This window comes from Nicotiana sylvestris, chromosome 8, assembly GCF_000393655.2.
Source record: "Nicotiana sylvestris chromosome 8, ASM39365v2, whole genome shotgun sequence".
NCBI classification, from domain to species: domain Eukaryota; kingdom Viridiplantae; phylum Streptophyta; class Magnoliopsida; order Solanales; family Solanaceae; genus Nicotiana; species Nicotiana sylvestris.
Genome location: NC_091064.1, coordinates 110,163,741 through 110,177,036, shown reverse-complemented (window position 1 = coordinate 110,177,036; position 13,296 = coordinate 110,163,741).

Below are 13,296 nucleotides of genomic sequence, written 5' to 3'. Positions count from 1 at the left end.
TGAAGTAAATGTGAAAAAGAAAAGAGGATTATGAAATTGTCTCCCTTGTCGGGATGTTGTTGTTTAATGTTGTCTCCCTTGCCGGGATGCTATTGTTGATATTGTTTCCCTTGTCAGGATATGACTGTGGTGCTATTGTTCCCTTGTCGGGATTTAATTGTAAATTTGTTTATCCCCTAGACCTTATTGATTTGTGATTGTTGTTTGGGTGAGGAAGAGTGTTAAAGCACAAAGGGTGATGCCGTGCATTATTTTGGTGAGAGAGTGTTAAAGCATGAAGGGTGATGTCGTGTATGATTTTGTGAGGAAAAGTGTAAAAGCACGAAGGGTGATGTCGTGCTGCATGATGTACAATTTCATGCCGATTATATTGATTTTTATGGTGAGGACGAGAGTAAAAGAATGAAGGGTGATGTCGTGAAGATTATATTGATTCTTATGGTGAGGATGAGGGTAAAAGCACGAAGGGTGATGTCGTGCACTTGTTTGATTTCTGATTCTTGTTGATAATTGAGTTATGGTGTTCCTTATATTTACCTATTATTCTTCTATTATTATTTGATGCTTCCCCGCAGCATGTTTCCCCCTCCCATCCTTAACTGTACATTCCTGCTTTTATTTTCCGTGGTATATGATTTAACTACACAGGTTTATTTGGTAGTCTGGTCCTAGCCTCGTCACTACTTCGCCGAGGTCAGGCTAGGCACTTACCAGCACATGGGGTCGGTTGTGCTGATACTACACTCTACACTGTGTGCAGATCCCGGTGCAACAGCTTTTGGACCTTAGCTTTGGGGTTGCTGCCTTCAGTCCATTCGGAGATCCGAGGTAGTCCTGCAGGCGTCTCCTTCTATCCTTTTATTATATTTCTTTTATGTATTTCAGAGATAGTGTTGTAATAACTCTTTTGGACATTTATTTGTAGTATTCCTAGATAGTCTGTGAAGTTGTGACACCAGTTTTGGGTAGTTTATTTATGTATTGGTATTGGCATCTTTATTAAAATATTACATTTTAGTCTTCCGCTTATTAAATTTCGTTGTTTATCTATTGTTGGTTATTAATTGTTAAAGGATTAAAATGGGAAAAAGGTACACAATTCAAATAGTCGGCTTGCCTAGCTTTCACTAGTATGCGCCATCACGAGTTCCGAGGGTGGGAAATCTGGGTCGTGACATGAAAGCAGTCTTCGGGATATCTGGCTCCCAAATCTTCAACTGATGGTAACCTGAACGCAAGTCAATCTTAGAAAACACTCGTGCACCCTGAAGTTGGTCAAACAAATCATCAATACGAGGCAAAGGATACCGGTTCTTCACTGTAACTTTGTTCAACTGGCGATAATCGATGCACATATGCATAGAACCATCCTTTTTCTTCACAAACAAGACAGGAGCACCCCAAGGTGATACATTGGGCCGAATAAAACTCTTATCAAGCAATTCCTGTAACAGCTCCTTCAACTCCTTCAACTCAAGAGGATCCATACGATATGGAGGAATAGAGATGCGTTGAGTGTCCGACAACAGATCAATGCCAAAATCAATATCTCTGTCGGGTGGTATACCCGGAAGATCACCTGGAAACACATCAGGGAAGTCCCGTACTACTAGGACTGAATCAACTGTAGGGGTATCAACACTAACATCTCTCACATAGGCCAGATACGCATCACCCCCCCTTCTCAACCATTCACTGAGCTTTAAGGAAAGAAATAACTCTACTAGGAGTGTGATCTAAAGTACCTCTCCACTCAACTCGCGAAATACTTGGCATAGCCAGTGTCATGATTTTGGCATGACAATCAAGAATAGCATAATGAGGCGACAACCAGTCCATGCCCAAGATAACATCAAAATCTACCATGCTGAGCAATAATAAATCAGCTCTGGTCTCAAATCCACTAAGAGAAACCACACACGACCGATAAACGCGTTCTACAACAAGAGAATCTCCCACATGAGTAGAAACATAAACAGGGGAACTCAAAGAATCCCGAGATACACCCAAATACGGGGCAAAATAAGAAGATACATAAGAATAGGTAGAGCCTAGATCGAATAAAACCGATACATCTCTATGACAAACTAAGACAATACCTGTGATAATTGAATTGGAGGCGACAACCTCGGTACGGGCAGGAAAGGCATAATATCTGGCATGGCCTCCCTATCTAAGGCAATCTCTACCTCCCCGACCTCCACCTCTACCTGGGTGAGCAGGTGGGGTAGAAACTGGAGCTATAACCATAGCCTGAGAATTCTACGGGGCACGCTGTGGTTGAGAAGTCTGCGGAGGTGCACCCCTCCTAAGTCTAGGGCAATCCCTCACCATATGGAGTGTGTCACCACAATCAAAACAAGCTTTGGAAGGATGTGGTGGCTATGACTGGTCCAGGCCAGGTCTGCTGGACTGACCACTGAAAGCACCCCGCGTAGGAGGGGCACTAGATACTGGAGGTGCATAATAAGGCTCCTGAGGCCTAGGAGGAGCTGGAATACCACTGGCTGCTGAAGAGCTGAATGAACGGGGCAACACATATAACCCCTACCATGACGAACTGCAGTTGGAGCACGGGCACCATAATAATGGCCCAACACTCGAGACCTTTTGGCCTCCCTCTTCTTTCTATCCCTAGCATGCATACCCTCCACTCTTCTAGCAATGCTCACCACCAGCTGATAAGAAATATCCATCTCCAACTCATGAGCCATGCTAGAACTAATGTTGGGAATAAGCCCCTCAATAAACGGGCGAACCCTCTCGCAAACAGTAGAAACCAAGGCTGGTGCATGCCTAGCCAAGTCAGTGAAATGGACAGTATACTCTGAAACAGTCATAGTGCCCTGGCGCAAATGCTTAAACTCTGCACGTCATGCGTCCCTGAGGCTCTGAGGAACAAACTCTCTCAGGAACATATCTGAAAACTGAGTCCAAGTCAGTGAAGTTGCCTCATCCAGACTGTCTAACTCATAAGTACGCCAACATTGGTAGGCGGCTTCTCGAAGGTGGAAGGCAGTGAAAGAAACCCCACTCGATCTTGATATACCCATAGTGCGGAGGATACGGTGACACTCCTCCAGAAATCCGAAGGCATCATCTAATGCTAAATCACTGAATACATGAGGCTTATACTTCTTAAACCTCTCAAGCCTCCGCTGCTCATCCTCTAAAGCCGCTGCCCTATCCTCGGGCTGATCTGGGACTGCAGGCGGTATAGGAATAATCTATGGGACTTGATCAACATGCACTCGCTGCTTAGGAGTGCGGGTGGTGGGAGTCTGTGCTCCTCTCCTGGCCTGAGATGTGGCTGCAGCAAGGGGAAGCAACCATACCTGAGCCAGAGTAGTGTACATGCTCATGAACTGTGCAAGAGTCTCCTAAAGTGCTGGAGTAGTAGTAGCAGTAGGCGTATCAGGTGTCTAGGCTCCTGCAGGAACAACTGGTGGCTCTTCGGGGGTGTAGTAGCAGTAGTCATATCAGGTGCCTAGGCTCCTGCGAGAACAACTGGTGGCTCTTCGGCGGTAGCTCGCGTGGGTGATCTAGCTGCACCACGGGCGCGTCCTCGGCCTCTACCCCGACCCCAACCTCTGACAGCTCCAGTAGGGGGCGTGGGTGCCTGATCATCTCTAGTAACACGTGTTCTCACCATCTGTGAGAGAATAGAAGACAGAAGTTTAGAATTGTGATATCAAAAATCTCGCACGACAAGGAAATCAAATTACGTGGAATTTTTCTAACAGTTACATAGCCTCTCGTAGATAAGTACAGACGTCTCTATACCGATCCACGAGACTCTAATAAATCGGCTTGTGATTCATGACTCTTATGAACCTAGAGCTCTAATACAAACTTGTCACAGCCCTAGGTCGCCCTCCGTGAACTATCGTGACGACACCTAGTCTCTACGACTAGGTAAGCCTAACAAATTGCGAAAAAAAAATAACAGAATAAAACTAGCTATAACTACAGAAATAACATAATGAAGCATTTGAGATGCCTCTCAGCATATACAATACAAACCCTCGAACTGAAACAACATTTCCCAAAACCCGGAATCTCATGAAATCACAAACTTTGGAATGTTTACGTATCTAACTCCAGAAAGTCTAAACAAAAGTAAGTACAGAAGGGCTAATACTGTAAGAGATAATAGAAAGGGACTCCTGGTCTACGGACGTGGCAGATATACCTCGAAGTCTCTGAAAACTCGCCTCAGGCTGAGTTGAAGTATCTGGATCTGCACATGAAAAACATGCGCAGAAATGGCATGAGTACACTACAGCGGTACTTAGTAAGTGCCAAGCCTAACTTCGGTCGGGTAGTGGTGAGGAAAGTCAGGGCCCTACTGAGGTTAAATAAAATATAAGGTATAATAGTATAGAATAAGACAACATAATTAAGGGCAATAGTAAGAAGTAACACGGAAAAGACAGAACAACAACAGCTACCACAGAGACAAATAATCACAGAAGGAATACATTTCAACACAGAAATAACAACCGGGGATCTCCTAGGATACCGTCCTGTAGTCCCAAATATTAATATCTAGTGGATCTCCCGGGTGTTGTCCCGTAGTCCAACTCATAGTGCGCGGCGATCTCCCGGAATACCGATCCGTAGCCCCAAATATAAATACTCAATACTGGGGGAATCTACCGGGTGCAGTCCCGTAGTTCCAATATAAAAATGCAGGGGGATCTCCTGGAATACCGATCCGTAATCCCAAAGTATACATGCAGGGGGATCTCCCGGGATACTGTCCCATAGTGCTAAAGTAAACACACAACAACAACACGAAAAATACACAATCTAATTCAAATTCCATACCAAGGTAAAACACGTATTTCTAGCCTAGCATGCTGCACATAATCCAAATAAGCCAGTTTGAGCAAGTAAAGAAAGTAACTCAATTAGACATGCTTCCCTAAGCTAATAACAGACTTAAATTACAAGTAGTATAAACAGGAAATTAAAACACGATTATAGTTACTTAATGAAAACTGGATTTTTCAACAATTAGCACAAGTACGCACTCGTCACCTCACGTACAAGGCATTTCATGTATCAATAATACCAAATCCTAAGGAGAGTTTCCCCCACACAAGGTTAGGCAAGCCACTTACCTCGAACCAGCTCAATCAACTCAATACCACATTCTTGCCACGAGTATCCGACTTCAAATAGCCCAAATCTATTCAAATCAATTGCATAATATAAATATAACTTCAAGTAACTGATTCCACTAATTAATTCTAAGCTAATACGCGAAATTAGGAAAATGACCAAAATGCCCCTCGGGCCCACATCTCGAAATTGGATAAAATTTAAAAATTCAGAATCCTTATACTCTCACGAGTTCATTTATACCAAAATTATACCAATCCGACATCAAAATATAGATCAAAACTCCAAATTAGGCCTAAGAATTTTTATCCATTTTTCCTCTATTTTCATCCCAAATCCGAAATTAAATGACAAAACGAAGATTAGATTATAGTAATACAACTAGAAAGGGATTAGGAATCGTTACCCACTAATTTCCTCTTCAAAATCCTCCAAAAAACACCCTCTCCCGAGCTCCGAATCGATTTTTTAACTTTTGATTTCAAACCCTCGAAATGTCTTATTTTTGCCCAGCAAATCCGCTTCTACGGCCATGAGACCGCACCTGCAGTCACGCTTCTGCGGAAAACAAACCGCACCTGCGATAACTCATTAAAACCCTGACTTTTGCTCCTGCGACCAATATACCACATCTGTGGTCTCGCAGGTGCGAGCAACATTCCACACCTACGACTTCTGGATTTCCCTCATCTGGCCGCATCTGCGGCTGCACACACGCTTCTGCGGTCCCCAATCCGCAGGTGCGGTTACGACAGCAATCCAGCAGCTTCAGCTGCACACTCTAACTCTCAACTTCCCATCAACCATTCGGAATCATCACGAGGCCCCCGGGACCTCAACCAAAAGATCGAAAAAGTCATATACCACTATCCAAATTTATACCAATTCTCAAAACACCTAAAACAACATTGAATCATCGAATTAACCACGGGTTCAAGCTTAAGAACTCCAAAAACTCTCAATTTACGCTTTCGATCAAATAGTCTATCAAACCTCGTCCGAATGACTTGAAATTTTGCACACACGTCACGTTCTACACTACGGAGCTACTCCAACTTCCGGGATCTCATTCCGACCCTTATATCAAAATCTCACTATCGAACCGGAAACTTCAAAAATTCAACTTTCGGCATTTCAAGCCTAAATAAACTACGAACCTCCAAAACACAATCCGAACACGCTCATAAGCCCGAAATCACTCAACGGAGCTAACGGAACCAATGGAATTCCATTCCGAGGAGGTCTCCACACTGCTCCGACTACGGTCCAAATTCTAAAACTTAAACTCTCATTTATGGATTAAGTGTCCCAAAACTCTCTGAAACTCCAAATAAATCCTCCCGTCAACTCACAATAGCAGAAACAAACACGGAAAAAGCAGTTAATAGGGGATTGGGGCGTTAATTCTTAAGACGACCAGCCGGGTCGTTACATACTGCATTTATATGTTGAATAAATATGTATACACAAAAGTTCTGTTGAACAATCTGCTGAATAGATGTGGATATAAATTGCAATACACATACAAAACAATCATAATATATTAGAATACTTATGAATACAAAATGCATTATGCATACAGTTTGAATCTCATGAATATATTAATGTACATTATATATTTGAACAACGTGTGAATATAAAATGCAGTACACATACAGTATTATCTCTTGAATTTATATCAAAACGTGATCAATATACAATCTGCTGAATAATCTGAATTCATATATACATATGAATACAATCTGCTAAATATATCTGAATACTATATGTGTATACAAAGTATGCAGAGCAATCTACTTAATGTATTAATCTCCTGAATATATTTGAATACATGTATCAATCTCCTGAATATACACAATGCAGAGCAATCTCCAAGTATTCTTTCACCCGATCATTTTTATAAAATGCAGTACACATACAATACCAATACATGATGCATATAAAACCTGCTATATATATATATATATAGACACACACACACACATATATATGAATACAATCTGTTAAAGGAATGTATTCAGAATATAGATAAATGCATGTTGTATATATACATCTGCTGAGTACATATGACTACAACCTGTTGAATAGTAACTGATGCACAAAACATTGAAACAATATGAATATTTGAAATTATAAACTTCTGAATAAAAACTGTGGATACAGTGCATATAGTGAAACACATGCGTTTTTTCTTAATAGAACACCATCTTTACCAAAAAAATATTCAAACTATATTCACATAAAACTATCTTCCAATACTATCTTCGAATTCTAAAACTATCTTCACCGAAAATTATTCTAAAACTATCTTAAAAAAAGTGTCCGAATTCGTGAATTGCCTAACAATCTTTGAGGGTGCTTCATTCTCGCTAATGGCATCAGCGTCTATCTTTCGCATAGTATAGTCCCAAAGGAGGGCACCATATCTTTGATGGAGTAAATTGGCATCAAATGTTGTTTGTGGAACCAAACCAAAAGTGCTCATGTCACGACCCTAAACCTGACTCGGTCATGATGGCGCCTATCATGAAACTAGGCCAGCCGACATGATTCCCAAATCAAACAATTATTCTATAAAAGTCATTTTTAAGCCATTAATTAACAAGAAATATCATAGTATAAGTCTAAATAACCAGTGCAGAATAAATATACAAGCCCAAAATTGGGGTGTCACAAGTCATGACCATCTACTACAACTGTTTTGACGACATCAAGGCCAACATGGCCGGGAAAATCACAAAATACACTAAGGAAGAATAAGGAGGGAGAAAAGCAGGGTTGCGATCTCTAGGCAGCTACCTCGCTAACTCCGATGAACCTACCACTGAGTAATACCTGAATCTGCACACAAGGTGTAGGGAGTAATGTGAGTACGCCAACTCAATAAGTAATAAAATTAAATGAAAGTTGAGCAGTAAGAAAACACGTAAACCACGTCATAAAACTACAACAAATACAGTACATTTCCAAAACAGTACAGAAATCATTTATTTTGTAAATCAAACTCAGTTTCAGTAAAAACCTTTCATTTTTAAAACATCTTCCAATAGTTTCAAACGAGTGATAAAACAATGAGTAAAAAATTGATAAAAACGTAAACAGCCCCTCCGGCAAAATCATGTACCATAAACTGCCCCTCGGGCATAATATCAACAGAACCAGCCCCTCGGGCTACCTCACAATCACTCATAATAAGCCCCTCGAGCATAACATGAATCAAGAACAACCCCTCGGGCAACAATATGAATCAACAACAGCCCCTCAGGCTACATCACATCAATCACACTAGGTACCTGCGCTCACTGGGGGTATATAGACTCCAGAGGAGCTCCTACAACCCAAGTGCTATAACAAGCCATCTTGTGGCATAATCAATCAGGCCCTCGGCCTAATAACAACAAGCCACCTCGTGGCATAAATCAATCAGGCCCTCGGCCTCATAACAACTATCACGACCCTAAATTCGGACTCGGTCGTGATGGTGCCTCTCGTGAAGACAAGGCCAATCGACACATTCCTGATTCCTTTTTAAGCAGTTAAAATAATAGAATTAAGTCTTAAACATGACAAAATCCCAAAATAAGCAGTGACAGTACAATTTGCGGAATTAAAACCAACACAGCCCGACACCGGGGTGTCACCAGTCATGAGCATCTATCAATATACTACAAGTCTGAAGAGTCTACAAAGTCTAATACAGAACTAAAACAGAGAAAATAAGATAAGGGAAGAAGCTATGGGCTATGAACGTCGGTAGCTACCTAGAGAATCTCCGAATCCGCCTGAGCTGGAAGGATCAACACTCGCTAGCGGGACCTGAAACACCTGAATCTGCACACGGGGTGCAGGGAGTAAAATGAGTACTCCAACTCAGTGAGTAATAATAGTAAATGTAGACTAAGTAATAAGAAATCACGTAAAGCACATTACAGGCTATAAGGAAACAGTAAAAGCCAGCAAAAGTAATGAAACAGTGAAATATGCAAAGTCACTTTAGTTCAGTTTAAGCTTCTTAAAATGCCTTTTTAAATAGTTAAGCAAGTAAAAGACAAGCAACTAGAAAAGGTAAACACCTAAAGAACCGCCCCTCGGGCACAATACCAACAGAATCAGCCCCTCGGGCAACACATGGAACAATACCAGCCCCTCGGGCTCTATCTCATATCACAATGGGTACCCACGCTCACTGGGGGTGTGCAGACTCCTGGAGGAGCCCCTTACGGCCCAAACACAATATAAAGCCATCTCGTGGCATAATCACCTAGGCTCTCGACCTCATATCAACAAGCCACCTCGTGACATACAAATCTCAAGCCCTTGGCCTCATAACCATAATCAGGTGTTTCCTCACAACATAGGCCCTCGGCCTTACTCAGTCAAAACTCTCACAAGCCACTCGGGCAACAGTAAAACATGATGCCTAGCCCAAAATATCATTTTAAGTGTTAAAGCAGAGTGGACATGGCTGAGTTATGAAAACAGTAGAATATAACATGACTGAGTACAAGTATAAAGTCAAAATAGTGAGGAAATATCAGTAAAAATCCCCTAAGGGTTCAAATAGTTGGCACGAGGCCCAAATATGGCATTCAGTCCAAAACATGATGATAGCAAATAGTTTTCAGTCAAATACACAGTAAAATAGTCATTCGGGACGGACTAAGTCACAATCCCCAACAGTGCACGACCCTACGCTCGTCATCTAGTGTGTACGTCACCTCAATATAGCACCACGATGTACAAATCAAGGGTTTCATACATTCTGGACAACATTTAAAATCATTACTCACCTCTACTCGGTCCAAATCTCTAGCTTACGATGCCTTTGCCCCTAGAATCGGCCTCCGGATACTCCAAATCTCCAAGTGTTTCCCCTTGAATCCCTCTTCAATCCTCTTCAAAAAGATCCAAAATCGCTCAAAAATGGTGGAAGTTAACCTCAAAATCGCGGACAAGATGACTATTTAAACATTCTGCCCAGGCCTCAATTTCTTCTTCGCAAACGCGGTCAACACCTCGCGTTCGCGAAGCACAAATTAACTTTGACCAAAAATCCTCTTACGCGAATGCGTCTAGTCCCTCGCGAACGTGATGGTTCCTCAGCTTGACCTTCTCGAACACGCTCCCCTTTTTGCGAATGCGATGAACAAATCAACCTCAAACCCAGTTGCTCAACTCCCTCTATGCGAACGCGGCTCCACCTCGCGAACGCGGTATCATTCTGACCCTTCGCGAACGCAGAGTCTTCCTCGCAAACGCGAAGTCTAAATCCTCAGCCTCCTCAACTAACCCTTCGCGAATGTGAGGGCCTATTCGCGAACGCGAAGGTCATTTCTTTGCAACACTGAATAGCAATTTTCTGCAACTCTCAACATCTAAAAATGATCCGATTGACCACCCGAAACTCACCCGAGGCCTCTGGGACCTCAACCAAACATGCCAACATATCCCATAACATCATTCAAACTTTTTCCAATCTTCAGAATGCTCAAGACAACATCAAAACACCAAATTCGCATCGGATTCAAGCCTAAAAATTCCAAAATCTTCTAAATTACGCTTTTGATCAAAAACCCAAACAAACCATGTCCGAATGACCTGAAATTTTGCACACACATCCCAAATGACACAACGGAACTACTGCAACTCTCGAAATTCCATTCCAACCCCTATATCAAAATCACACCTATCAACCGGAAAACACCAAAAATCCAATTTCGCCAATTCAAGCCTAAATCTACTCTAGACCTCCAAAACACATTCCGATCACGCTCGTAAGTCCCAAATCACCTCGCGAAGCTATCCGAACCATCAGAACTCACATCTGAGCCATCTAACACATAAGTCAACATCCAGTTGACTTTTCCAACTTAAGCTTCCTTAAAAGAGACTAAGTGTCTCAAACCTTACCAAATTTTTCGAACCCAAGCCAACCAACCCGATCACATATAGAACCGATAGAAAAAGCAATAAGAAGAAAAAATGAGGGAAATGGAGCAGTAACTCATGAGACGACTGGTCGGTCGTCATATCCTCCCCTCTTAAACAAGAGTTCGTCCTCGAACGAGTCAAGAAACATACCTGAAGCCTAAAACAGGTGAGCATATCTGCTCCGCATCTCCCACTTGGTCTCCCAAGTAGCCTCCTCCACGGGCCGACCTCTTCACTGCACTTTCACTGAAGCTATATCCTTTGATCTCAACTTTCGAACCTGACGCTCCAAAATAGTTGTTGGCTCCACATCATAAGTCAAATCACCATCCAAATGAACCGTGCTGAAATCCAGAATATGAGACGGATCCCCAATATACTTCCAGAGCATAGAAACATGAAATACCGGATGCACACTCGACAAGCTGGGTGGCAAAGCGAGCTCAAAAGCCACCTCCCCAATCCTCCGAAGCATCTCAAAAGGCCCAATGAACCGAGGACTCAATTTACCCTTCTTCCCAAATCTCATAACACCCTTCATGGGCAAAATCTTCAACAGAACCTTCTCACTAACCATGTAGGACACATCCCGAACCTTCCTGTCAGTATAACTCTTTTGTCTCGACTGCGCAGTACGAAGCCTCTCCTGAATTACCTTCACCTTTTCTAAAGCATCCTACACCAAGTCTGTCCCCAATAGCCTAGCCTCATCCGGCTCAAACCAACCAACCGGAGATCTACACCGCCTCCCATACAAAGCCTCATATGGAGCCATCTGAATACTCGATTGGTAGCTGTTGTTATAAGATAACTCTACAAGCGGTAGAAACTGATCCCATGACCCTCCGAAATCAATGCCACAAGCACGCAACATGTCCTCCAATATCTGAATATTGCGCTCGGACTGCCCGTCCGTCTGAGGGTGAAAATCCATGCTCAACTCAACCTGAGTACCCAACTCTCGCTGCACCAACCTCCAAAAATGCAAAGTAAACTAAGTTCCCCTATCTGAAATGATGGAAATTGGGACACCATGCAAATGAACAATCTCCCGGATATAGATCTCTACCAACCGCTCTGAAGAATAGGTAGTACACACATGAATGAAGTACACGGACTTGGTCAGCCGATCCACAATCAACCAAATAGCATCGAACTTCTTCAAAGTCTATGGGAGCCCAATTACAAAGTTCATGGTGATCTGCTCCCACTTCTACTCTAGAATATCCATTCGCTGAAGCAAGCCACCAGGTCTCTGATGCTCATATTTCACCTGCTGACAATTGAGACACCGAGCTACAAATCCCACAATATCCTTCTTCATTCTTCTCCACCAATAATGCTATCTCAGATCCTAATACATCTTCGCGGCACCCAGATGAATGGAATACCGCGAGCTATGGGCCTTCTCCAGAATTAACTCCCGAAGCCCATCCACATTAGGCATATAAATCCGGCCCTACATCCTTAACACCCCATTATCACCAATAGTCACATCACTGGCATCACCGTGCTGAACTCTATCCTTAAGGACAAGCAAATGAGGATCATCATACTGGCGCTCTCTGATGCGATCATATAAGGAAGACCGAGAAACCATACAAGCCAATACCCGACTGGGCTCCGAAATATCTAATCTCATGAACCGATTGGCCAAGGCCTAAACATCAACTGCAAGAGGTCTCTCCCCAACTGGAATATATGCCAAACTCCTCATACTCACCGCCTTTCAGCTCAAAGCAATGGCCACCACATTGGCCTTCCCCGGATGGTACAATATAGTAATATCATAATCCTTTACCAACTCTAACCATATTTGTTGCCTCAAATTGAGATCCTTCTATTTGAACAAGTGCTGGAGGCTACGATGATCAGTAAGCCCCTCACAAGACACACCATACAAGTAATGCCTCCAGATCTTCAACGCGTGAACTATGACAGCCAACTCCAAATCATGAACGGGGTTGTTCTTCTCATGGGGCTTCAACTGTCGAGAAGCATAAGCAATAACTCTCTTGCATCAATACAAACCCAATACCAACTCTCGAAGCATCACAATACACGGTATATGAACCTGAAGCTGATGGCAAAACTAACACTAGAGTTGTGGTCAAGGCTGTCTTGAGCTTCTGAAAGCTCTCCTCGCACTCATCCGACCATATAAATGAAGCACCCTTCTAAGTCAACTTGGTCAAGGGTGATGCGATAGATGAGAATCCCTAAACAAACTGGCAATAA